At 39.8% G+C, this 11,430-nt stretch overlaps 1 pseudogene; it reads right to left on the bottom strand.

Moving 5' to 3' along the window:
• Positions 1–10,512: 10,512 nt before the first annotated feature.
• Positions 10,513–11,202, bottom strand: LOC144253744 (ubiquitin domain-containing protein 2 pseudogene; annotated as a pseudogene).
• Between the last annotated feature and the right edge of the window lie 228 nt (positions 11,203–11,430).

Genomic DNA, 11,430 nt, shown 5'->3' with positions numbered 1-11,430 from the left:
CTGCACTTCTGGGCCTGGAATGACACAAGACAGTCTGGAGTGTAAGGATACTTTTATTTGCCTGATGGGCAGAATCTGGGAGGAAGCAGGTGCTGTGGCTACCAGAAAAACACAGTTGCTTGAGCTCACATTAGTGTCAGAAGGTTCACCTCCTCTGTCCACCCCTGTTCAGATGTGAGATCATCTGGGGACATCTCCATAAGTGAGCATATTTTATGGGCCCCCAGAAAGTGTTCCATGATGTCCCCTGAAGATTACATGTAAAGCTTTATTCTCCTTTAATTCCTGAGTCTCTGATTTTACCTTCTTATTTGAAACCTAGAAATAATGATGGAGATTTTTGTGTGTCAAATACTGTGCCCAGATCAATATTGCTATTGTATGTAGACTCTTTATGCTTTAGGGGTCTGTTTCCAAGGAAAACTCAATACCAATCAATAAGCAAATATAAAAGTGCCATGAAACAGAAGAGTGGAGCTGGATAGTCTTACTGCTTGGGGTTATAGAGGAAAACTTACTCAGAGGGATGTAATTAATCTTTTGTTCATATTCTATAATCATGTCCATTTTTCCAGGGTGGAAGTTGGCTGAGCTTGGTAAGACATTAGCCCAAAGGCACATCATCACCCCAAGTTCCAGAGTTTAGATGACTCCGATCAAATGGATTATATTTACCCATAAATCTGGGCCATTTGGCTAAGGGGAACATTGGTGGACATCTATAATTACAAATGACTATAAATTACAATGAACCAAATTTTCTGAGTTCCCAAGCTCTGCAAATTACTACCTTACATTTGCAGAGGTCAGAAAAGAGACATTGGTCTCAGTGGACTAACCTCAGCATGTTGGCAAGGCTGTGCTATTTTCTGTAGATATCCCCAGGGGAGAAACCATCTTCTTGCTTTTTTCTCTTAGGGGTCACCTACATTCCTTGGCTGATGGCCACCTCCTCCATTTTCAAAGTCAGAAACAATGAACAGAGACCTTCTCACATACACCACTTTGACTTGTTCTTCTAATTTTCTCTTCCTCTTTTAAGGATCCTCATGATCCCATTGTCTTCAGCTGGATTTTAGGATTCTATCCTAATCTTAATGTGAGCTAAGTAGTAACAGTAATTCTGTGCAGAACTTATTATTACTTTATTGTACATCCTAACATATTCATAGACTCCAGGGATTAGGCTGTGAACATCTTTTGGGTTCATATTCTGCCAACCACATTGCACTTGGCAAGGGAACTTTTAACCATTTATGCACACTTACTGAAAACATAATAAGACATCACCAAAAAGGCATGAGCAATTGAAGTTTGGAGTTTGTTGTGCATTTTCATTATACATGTATGATTCTCTATAGCTCATTGGGTAATTTATAATGATATATAGTTTATAGTATGATTTTATTATTATGTATATCAGAAAGCCTCTAATAATGTCCTGTGAACATACACCATAAATTTTGTTATTCTGCTTGTGTGAGTTTTTAGCCCCAAATATAACACAGAGTGTAGGTTCTTTTTCTTTTTCTTTTTTTGTCTGTTCACTTCCCTGTGGTTTAATAGCATTGACTGAATCTTAAAAATACCATGCACTACTCCTTGGGACAAATGGTCCTAACTGAACAGTTGTGTGGGGACCACAAGGCAGTTCTATAGCGCCCTCTGGTGTTTCCAGAGCACATATCTCCTTTTAGTCTGGGGATCTGAGAGTCCAACTTGTTTTTGCAGCTCTGCAGGTCACTGAGTCTATTCACACACGGATGGTTTGAGTGGTAGACTGCAACACACTATCTGAAATTACTGTCATTTAATTTACATAGTCTTTCATATACATACATAGATGTCAATTAAAAATGTTAGTGCTCTTAAGGAAGATTCTATAAAACTTGCATACCTTCATTACAATTTAGAAATACACATGCCTTTTATTAATTCACCTAATGTGAATTAATAAGTCCAACAATTCTCATATAAATTTATTCATGTTTGGATTTTTAGAATTTAGCCAATTTAGTTATTCCAATATTTAAGAAGTAAAGAAAGTACATGCTGCCATGGCATGTTGTATAAGAATCCAGTCCAGATTGGAACATATCTTCTCTAGAAATCTCTTATTTCCTTCCTTTCTCCACTAGACCCAGTATAGAATGCCTGTTCTGTGGACACCGAGCTCACAAGAACACAGTTGCTTGATCTCACATTAGTGACAAACCTCTCAATCATTTTTCATGACTTTTCCCACTGAAATCCCTTGTGGGATTGTGGATTGAGGGGTTAAATATTAGAGTTTTTTTGTTCAAATGGTAGATTTTTCAGCTTTGAATGCAACATCTTGTTGATGAATAGCTCATTATCTCTTATTTAATTGAAATGTTTTAGATGTTCATATAACTCACCCTGCTCTGCAGTACATTTGCTTATGGGGACTCTACTGCCATCCACCTGCTCCTGTAGTTTCTTTGCAGAGCACTTGGAGCCACAGCACATTCTTCCTTCTGGCTCCAAATTCACCCATTTGATCCAGCCAACCCTCAGGGATCAAGTCCATGTTCTTTTCCTATTCTCTACAACCTAAAGTAATGTTTCTTATTTAACATGTCCCCTCCCTCCCTCTTCACTTTTCTTCCCTCCTTCCCTCCATCCCTTTCTTCCTTTCTTCCTTCCTCACTTCCATCTTTCCTTCTTTTCTACCTTTCTTTCTTTTACTGAGGTCTGGAGGATAGAACCCAGGGTCTCCCATGCTAGACAAGTGCTCTGTCACTTAGCTGCATCACCAGCCATGTATTATTTCCTCTTGAATCAACACAGAACCCCAATCCAACTTGTACAAGCCACAGCAATCATGGTTATTGCCTCAGATCCGTCTCTTCCTTAGATATCTACTCAGGTGAACTTGCATACTCATTCTACAAACACATGTTGAATTTGTACTCTCTGCCATACTGGGTTCTGGGCTCTGCATATATAACAGTGACAGAACTGAAATTAAGTCCTGTTTTCAATGAGTTTAATTTCTAGAGGGGTAACAGAGTGAAGAGAGCCACAGAAAAATGTTCTCACATGACTGAATCCAAATTAAACATGCTCACCTTTGGCAGCTAGAGCTCATTCCTGACTGCTGAAAGCCCCTCCCTTCCTTCAGGAGATGGACAATGAACATCCTCCCACTTTGTCCATGGCTTTCCCTCAGCCTCCTCCCCTCCCTGTCTCTGAAAGCAGGTGCCCCAGAGCAGGTGCCCAACACTGCTCTCTTGCAGTCTCTCCTTGTTTCTTGTCACAAATTGTCTGTCATGAGGATGTATAAACAGACAAGTAAGTGACAATATGAAGTGTTAGTAACATATTGAAGATGTTGTAAAAATTATATTCATTTATTGATAAATAATATAGAAGAAATATACATACTTGGTTCTTCACCTATTCAGAATCAATAGCTGGATTCCCACTGCTAAAATGTAAAATGATGTGTACTTTGAAGTATATTTTAATATATACTAATTATAATATAATTATAATATACTATATAAAATTACAAATATAAATATAAATATATAATATTATAATTAAACTATATTAAATTATATTACAATTAAACTATACTAAATAGTATAGTTTAATTATAATATAATTTAATATAATATTTTTTGGTTTTTATTTATTTTTATTGATTTTTTAAATATATGACAGCAGAATGCATTATAATTCATATTATACAGAGAGAGAACACAATTTTTTTTATATCTCTGGCTGTATACAAAGTATATTCACATAAATTGTGTCTTTATACATGTACTTTGGATAATGATGTTCATCACATTCCACTATCATTTCTAACCTCCTGCTCCCTCCTGTCCCCTCCTACTCCTCTGCCCTATCTAGAGTTCAACTAATCCTCCCATGCTCCCCCTTCCTACCCCATTATGAATAAGTATCTTTATATCACAGAAAACATATGGCATTTGTTTATTTTTTGGGGGGGATTGGCTAACTTCATTTAGCATTATATTCTCCAACTCCATTTATTAACCTGCAAATGCCATGATTTTATTCTCTTTTGTTGCTGAGTAAATATTCCATTGTGTATATATGCCACATTTAAAAAAAATCCATTCATCTACTGAAGGGCATCTAGGTTGGTTCCACAGTTGAGCTATTGTGAATTGTGCTGCTATAAACATTGATGTGGCTGTGTCCCTGTAGTATGCTGTTTTTAAGTCCTTTCAGTATAGACCCAGGAAAGGGATAGCAGGGTCAAATGCTGGTTTCATTCACAGTTTTCCAAGGAATCTCCATATTGCTCTTCATATTGGCTGTACTAATTTTCAGTTCCACCAGCAATATATGAGTGTACTTTTATCCCCACATCCTCGCTAGCACTTATTGTTGTTGGTCTTCATAATAGCTGCCATTCTGACAGGAGTGAGATGATATCTTAGATTAGTTTTGATTTGCATCTCTCTAATTGCTAGAGATGATGAACATTTTTTTTTTCATACATTTGTTGACTGGTTGTATATCCTCTTCTGAGAAGTGTCTGTTCAGGTCCTTGGGCCATTTATTGATTGGGTTATTTTTATTTATTTATTTTTTTGGTGTTTAGCTTTTTGAGTTTTTTTATATACCCTGGAGATTAGTGCTCTATCTGATGTGTGAGGGGTAAAAATTTGCTCCCAAGATGTAGGCTCTCTATTCACCCCACAGATTGTTTCTTTTGCTGAGAAGAAGCTTGTTTAGTTTGAATCCATCCCATTTATTGATTCTTGATTTTAATTCTTGAGCTATAGGAGTCTTATTAAGGAAGTTGGGGCCTAAACTGACATAATGGAGATTAGGGCCTACTTTTTATTCTATTAGATACAGGGTCTCTGGTTTAATTTCTAGGTCCTTGATCCACTTTGAGTTGATGAGAGATATGGGTTTAATTTCATTTTATTGCACATGGATTTCTAGTTTTCCCAGCACCATTTGTTGAAGAGGCTATCTTTTCTCCAATGTATGTTTTTGGCACCCTTGTATTATATAAGATAACTGTGTTATGTGGGTTAGACTCTGTGTCTCTATTCTGTACCATTGGTCCACCAGTGTGTTTTGGTGCCAATACCATGCTGTTTTTGTTACTATTGCTCTATAGTATAGTTTAAGGTCTGTATAATGATGCCATGTGCTTCACTCTTCCTACTAAGGATTGCTTTAGCTATTCTGGGTGTCTTATTTTTCCAGATGAATTTCATGATTCCTTTTTCTATTTCTATGAGGAATACCATTGGGATTGCATTAAATCTGTAGAGTACTTTTGGTAGTATATTCATTTTGATAATATTAATTCTTCCTATCCAAGACCAAGGTAGATCTTTCCATCTTCTAAGGTCTTATTTGATTTCTTTATTTAGTTTTCATTGTATGGATCTTTCACCTCTTTCATTAAGTTGATTCCCAAGTATTTTATTTTATTTTATTGAGGGTATTATAAATGGGGTAGTTGTCTTCATTTCCTGCCGCGACCCCTCGCCAGCAAAGGAAACACGACACAGGATTCTTCCTTCAGCAGTTTATTCAGGCCTTTGTTTAGACATGTCTTTTAGCTTGTTTCTCTCTCGAACACTACTCCCGTGTGCCCCAGCCTTAATAAAGCAGATAAAGCCCCAATGCACAACTGCCACGTGGACTTTTCTCATAGGGTGCCAAGTCACAGCGTGCCAACTCATTCTGCTAAGGAGTTGTTTGTCACAGACTACAGGGGAAACCAGCGCCATCTTGTAATGGCGGCCACAGTTCACAGAAACGGCTCACCACAATTTCCCTTTCAGAGGATTTGTCACTAATATACAGAAATGCCTTTGATTTATGGGTGTTGATTTTATATCCTGCTACTTTGCTGAATTCATTTACTAGTTCTAGAAGTTTTCTGGTGAAACTTTTTGGGTCATCTAGTTATAGAAACAAATAGTGCTAATTTAAGTTCTTCTTTTCCTATACATATCCCTTTAATATCTTTGGTCTGTCTAATTGCTATGTCCAATGTTTCAAGAACTATGTTAAATAGAAGTGGTGAAAGGGGGTATCCCTGTCTTGTTCCAGTATTTAGAGGGAATGCCTTCAATTTTTCTCCATTTAGAATGATGTTGGCCTGGGGCTCAGTGTAGATAGCCTTTACGATGTTGAGATATGTTTCTGTCATCCCTAATTTTTCTAGTGTTTTGAACATGAAGGGGTGCTGTATTTTGTCAAATTCTTTTTCTGCATCTATTGAAATGGTCATATAATTCTTATCTTTGAGTCTATTGATGTGATGAATTACATTTATTGATTTCCGTATGTTGAACCAACCTTGCATCCCTGGGATGAACCCTACTTGATCATGGTGTACTATCCTTTTCATATGTTTCTGTATTTGATTTGCCAGAATTTTATTGAGAATTTTTGCATCTATGTTCATTAGAGATATTAGTTTAAAGTTGCCACAGTTTGGCTGGACACAATTCAGGAGACACTTGTCTAAAGAAATGAACTTTATTTTTAGAACACACATGCCAAACCACACAGCTCTTCAGGAAAACCTTCAGAGCCCAACTGCTACCACCGGCTTCTCACAAGCCTCTCAAGCTCCCCCCACTCCTCCTGCTCTTGAGGCCGATTGGCTGGGTCACGTGGGCGGAGCCAAAAAAGTCCCCCAATGGGGAGCTCCGTGGTCTGAAAGGGCGGGGAAACAACCCAATGAGCATCACCACAGAGGAGCCAATCAGTTGGCAGCTAGAAGTTTGCTGGGGCCACTGTGAGCCAATCATCTGCTGGCAGCTGGAAGTTTGCTGGGGCCCCTTCGGCTGTGGCTCTCAACATCTCCCCCTCTCTGTTTAAACAAGCATGTGGCTTAGGGATCGTGCCTGCCTTAGGTTGTCCAATACATATACATATGGTCCTTACCCATCATCGGATGAGCTGACCTCAAGGCATCAGGCTCCTGTCTTAGGTTGGTACCATTGCAATTGGATCTTACTCGTCATTGACTACCGGTCCAGCATACAGCCATACTTGTATATAGGCCTTTTCACCAGCGGGGGGGGGGGGTGAGGTTCTTTGCCTCACCTCTGTTGGTCCCTAAATTTTAGCTGAACGACCATCACAAGCAGAAGGGAGGAGGATACACCAAGCCAATTGACGGCTCCTTTTGGAAAAATTGTACCACCAATGACACCATCACCAAAAATACCCCAACACTACCACAAGTCGCTGCACCAACAGATAGTTCACAATGCATACACGTGAGTTCACAATGCATACAAGTGATACATAGTCCAGGCAAGTTCTTTAAGCAGCTCAGTGATGGCTCTTGCAGAAGCTATATTTTGGTTTTATCTTTGTCTTCACCAGCACTGGGATGAAGATAGGAATTCTGGCAATAATGGCTAAAGAAAAAATTATGTAACATTCCAGAAGGCACTAAAAGAAAACAATTTTCTTAACAATTTACATTATCTTGAACAGAATTATTAAATATAATAAAAAGGAAAATTGAAAGTAAACAGATCTTTTAAGCTCCTTTTTTGTTCACATATTAAAACAATCCTCAACAGCTGTTTACCCAATTTAAATTAAACCATTTAAATCATGTGAATAAAAAATATTTGGATCCATTTTTTCATGAGTGCTCATCATATATGATATATGGACATACGTACATACAAACATACAACACAAAACACAAGTGTGCACACATAATATAATACATACAATACATAACATAATAGTAAAGGCCTTATAACTTTTTACAGGTGAAATCTCCATTGCAATGTTTAAAAACTCTATAGTCAAAAAATAGAACTGATCAGCAAAACATTAACCTAGGTCTGTATGAGCTCAAAAAACAAAATAGAACTTCATGATGTGGGAAGGGTAATAATAAAATAGATATTGAAAAAAGCATCCTGGTTCTGTGGCAGTTGTAAGAATAGCCAAACTGGAGTTTTGGATATCAGTTGTTATGGATTTGAGCCAAATCATCTTCTTTTTGGTCTGTAGAAATCGCTTTAGTTATTCTTTCTGGAATTCAAATCGGCTGCTGTTCTCCCTGTGGAAACACACAGACAGACAATCACTGGGTCAGGACCTTAGTTAATCTCTCTGGAATCCAAATAGGCTGCTGTTCTCCCTGTGTGTTTCCAAAGTTTTCCTGAAGAGCTGTGTGGTTTGGCATGTGTGTTCTAAAAATATAGTTTGTTTCTTTTGACAAGTGGCTCCTGAATTGTACCCAGCCAGACTGCGGCATTTGGTGGCCCATATGGGGAAACAACCCAATGAGCATCACCGCAGAGGAGCCAATCAGTTGGCAGCTAGAAGTTTGCTGGGGCCACTGTGAGCCAATCATCAGCTGGCAGCTGTAAGTTTGCTGGCAGTTGGAAGTTTGCTGGCAACTGTAAGTTTGCTGGCAGTTGGAAGTTTGCTGGCAGCTGTAAGTTTGCTGGCAGTTGGAAGTTTGCTGGGACCCCTTCGGCTATGGCTCTCAACATAAAGTTTTCTTTTTTTTTTTTTTAATTTAACTTTTTTTTTAAAGCATAAAAACCCTACATACTAAAATTATACACATCAAGTATTGGTCCAATCTTATATCAATCTATTAACAATTAAACAGCTCCATATTTTCTTACCTAGGTTAAACATGCCCAGAAAATTGTTATTCAAATTATATGTTCCTTTAAAATAAAATAACTCTTACAGAGAGAGAATCTTCAACAATCAAGACCTTTTACCAACCATAGATTATTGATGACATCAACAAATTTCCTTAAGAAAAATCAGTTTAAACATTTTTTCCAGTTGATGAACATGAGAGATGCTGCTGTTCAGTGTGGCAACGATGAACAAAAACTTTTGGATGAGAGTGATCTACTGAAATGCCCCCCTAGCCCCACCTCTGATGGAAAACTTCTCCTTTGGAATTAATGCTGCTATTTCTCTTGAATTTAGAGTCAATCATCAACAAGCAAATCAGATGTAGCCACAATCTTTAAAGTGATCGAATAACATTAGGGAAGTAGTTAAAGCTCTCAGAAACATGATAAAGTTACAGTTATAGATATACTTAATCAGGCTATAGGAGATTTAATACCATTTTTAAACAATGCATTTAGACTAATTAGCAGTTTCACTTTGTCACTTTAACTAACAAGGTGCTCACACCCAAGTAGCTGTGGAGGTGTGCCACCCCCAAGCATGGCACCCATGCTCCTTGCTCCCCTTCCTCCTCACGGAGGCCCCAGGACACAGCCTGGTAAGGGAGGGAGTCCTCTTCTCTCTCAGAGCCAGCTCTTAAGGGGCTCCAAATTAAACGCAGTCCTGGGCAGCTTTACTCAGCCACAGTACCCAAGACTCAGAGATTTCTCAGTTCCCGGCCACCAAACATGACTCTGCGGATGGTTCTTAACTTGCCTCTTTGCAAGAAAAGATGAGAGAAGAACTGTTATCCGCTTGGCTGAGGGTAACAGTGAACTGGGGAGCACTGAGGTCTGAAGCCCTTCGGGCATCACTGCTAATGTGAAAGCAATACCAGCAAACCTTTCACTCTGGATTCTCAATTGAAAGTTTCTCTGCAAGTTCTCCCAGGCACAGGAGGACTGGGCTTTCCCTGCGCCCCTGCAGAGCTGGGAGAGCCTCACTGCACTACCTCTGGTGGGAAGAGTAATGGACTCCTGCCTCCTGCCCGGGGACTGTGGGCCTGGGCCAGGGTAGGCGATGCAAGTGCAAACAGAGCAGGGAGTACAGAAGGTATATGACGTAGTAACCTTCTAAGCTAGACATGAAAACAGCTGTCTATGCAGGATTCAAAAACACCTATGCAGCACCCAAGGATCAGGTGGAAATCAGAAACAGGACTGCATGGACTAGTTACTGCCTGGTGTTCAGAAGGGTCCCAGCCAACAAACATGCTCAAGGCACCCAAACTTAGTGTGACTGTCAATAAGGGGCTCAACATGTGGGGATGGGAAAAGCAACACTGAAACACAATTTGCCAGTCTTACTCCTTTATGGCTAAATATGAAATGAGCTAACAAAAAACCAGAACAGAAATGAATCTCAAATACTGCTCTTCTCGGATTCTATCAAAAAATTATAACCGTTATTGGTGACATCTGGAAATTATATAATCTGATAGATGTTTTAAAAATTCTGTATTCAAAGGTGCTTGGTGCTGTTCTTCAAGGTTACAATGTTCCACTTACAGTCTAAATCATTTAAATTCAGCCATTAAGTAGTTGAGTGTTTTAAAATAAATGCTTATCTATTTCTTAACTGCCTCTCAAATTAGAAATTGTAGTTACATGAGTCTCAAAGGCTGGCTCTTTGTGTTTTATTATTTTTGTTGGTCCCCTTCACAGATGGAATTTTTCACTGGTAATTCCTCAGAACTACATTCATTCATAGGGAACTCAGAGCAGTGGAAATAGGTTTCACACCACAGAGTTGAAAATGACAACAATAACAAACAGGAGATGGGGAGCCGGCTGGGCTCCATTCTCAACTGGGTGTGGGATTGCGCACCGGCTGGCTCACGAGTACGAAGTAGTCCTTGGGGATCCTCAGCTCCTCCAGCTTCATTTTGTCGGTGAGAGGTCTGCCTGAGAAGAACCACGCAGGCTTCCAGGCTCCACTCCTTCAGCTGCGTGCAAGCGTCTCTTCATGTGGAACACCGTGTCTGTGTTGCGCACCACAAGCTTGAGGTCTTTGTCTGTGGAGAGGCGTATTCGGAGCTGGGACTCCTAGCCAGAGTTGGGTGGTGGCTCAGGAATGTCCAGAGTCTCTGTGTCACTCTTTTCCTCTATCATGTTGATTGGCGGTGCCAAGCAATACGCGGGAAGCTGGTATCTGCTCCCCAGTTCATCATAGCACTCCGTAAACGCACCGTGTAGTGAGGTAATGTTTGCACCATCAATGATTGTTTGTGCCAGGTCATGATCATTGCTCTCAAAAGCGTGTGCAGCAGCCTTCAAGGCATCCCAAATCTCTTTCCTGCCTTCAAAAGCTGGTGCAGTGTCCCCAAATTCGTCCCTCTTTCTGCGCAGCTGTCCGTCTGTCATAGGATAATCGCTTTTCCATTTTGATTTCTCCTTTTTCAAAGGCTGGTTACTACGGAGAGCACCTCCGGTGCCCCGAGTTCTCCTTGAGGCTGCTGGAGGAGTTGTGCTGGGCACCCACACACCTGCCCATGGGGGCCCTGGCCTCTTCCAACACCTCTGCGCTCATCTGCCCCCCACCCCCCCATCCTCCTCTGGCCTAAAGTTTTCTTTCTTTAATATGTCTTTGCTTGGTTTTTGAATCAGGGTGATATTGGCCCCATAGAATGAGTTTGGAAGTGCTCTCTCTTTTTCTATTGTTTGAAATAAATTAAAGAGTGATTGTATTAGTTCTTCTTTAAAGTTCTTGTAGTACTGGACG

Source organism: Urocitellus parryii, chromosome 3 (assembly GCF_045843805.1).
Source record: "Urocitellus parryii isolate mUroPar1 chromosome 3, mUroPar1.hap1, whole genome shotgun sequence".
NCBI lineage: Eukaryota > Metazoa > Chordata > Mammalia > Rodentia > Sciuridae > Urocitellus > Urocitellus parryii.
This window is presented reverse-complemented; position numbering and strand designations above follow the sequence as displayed.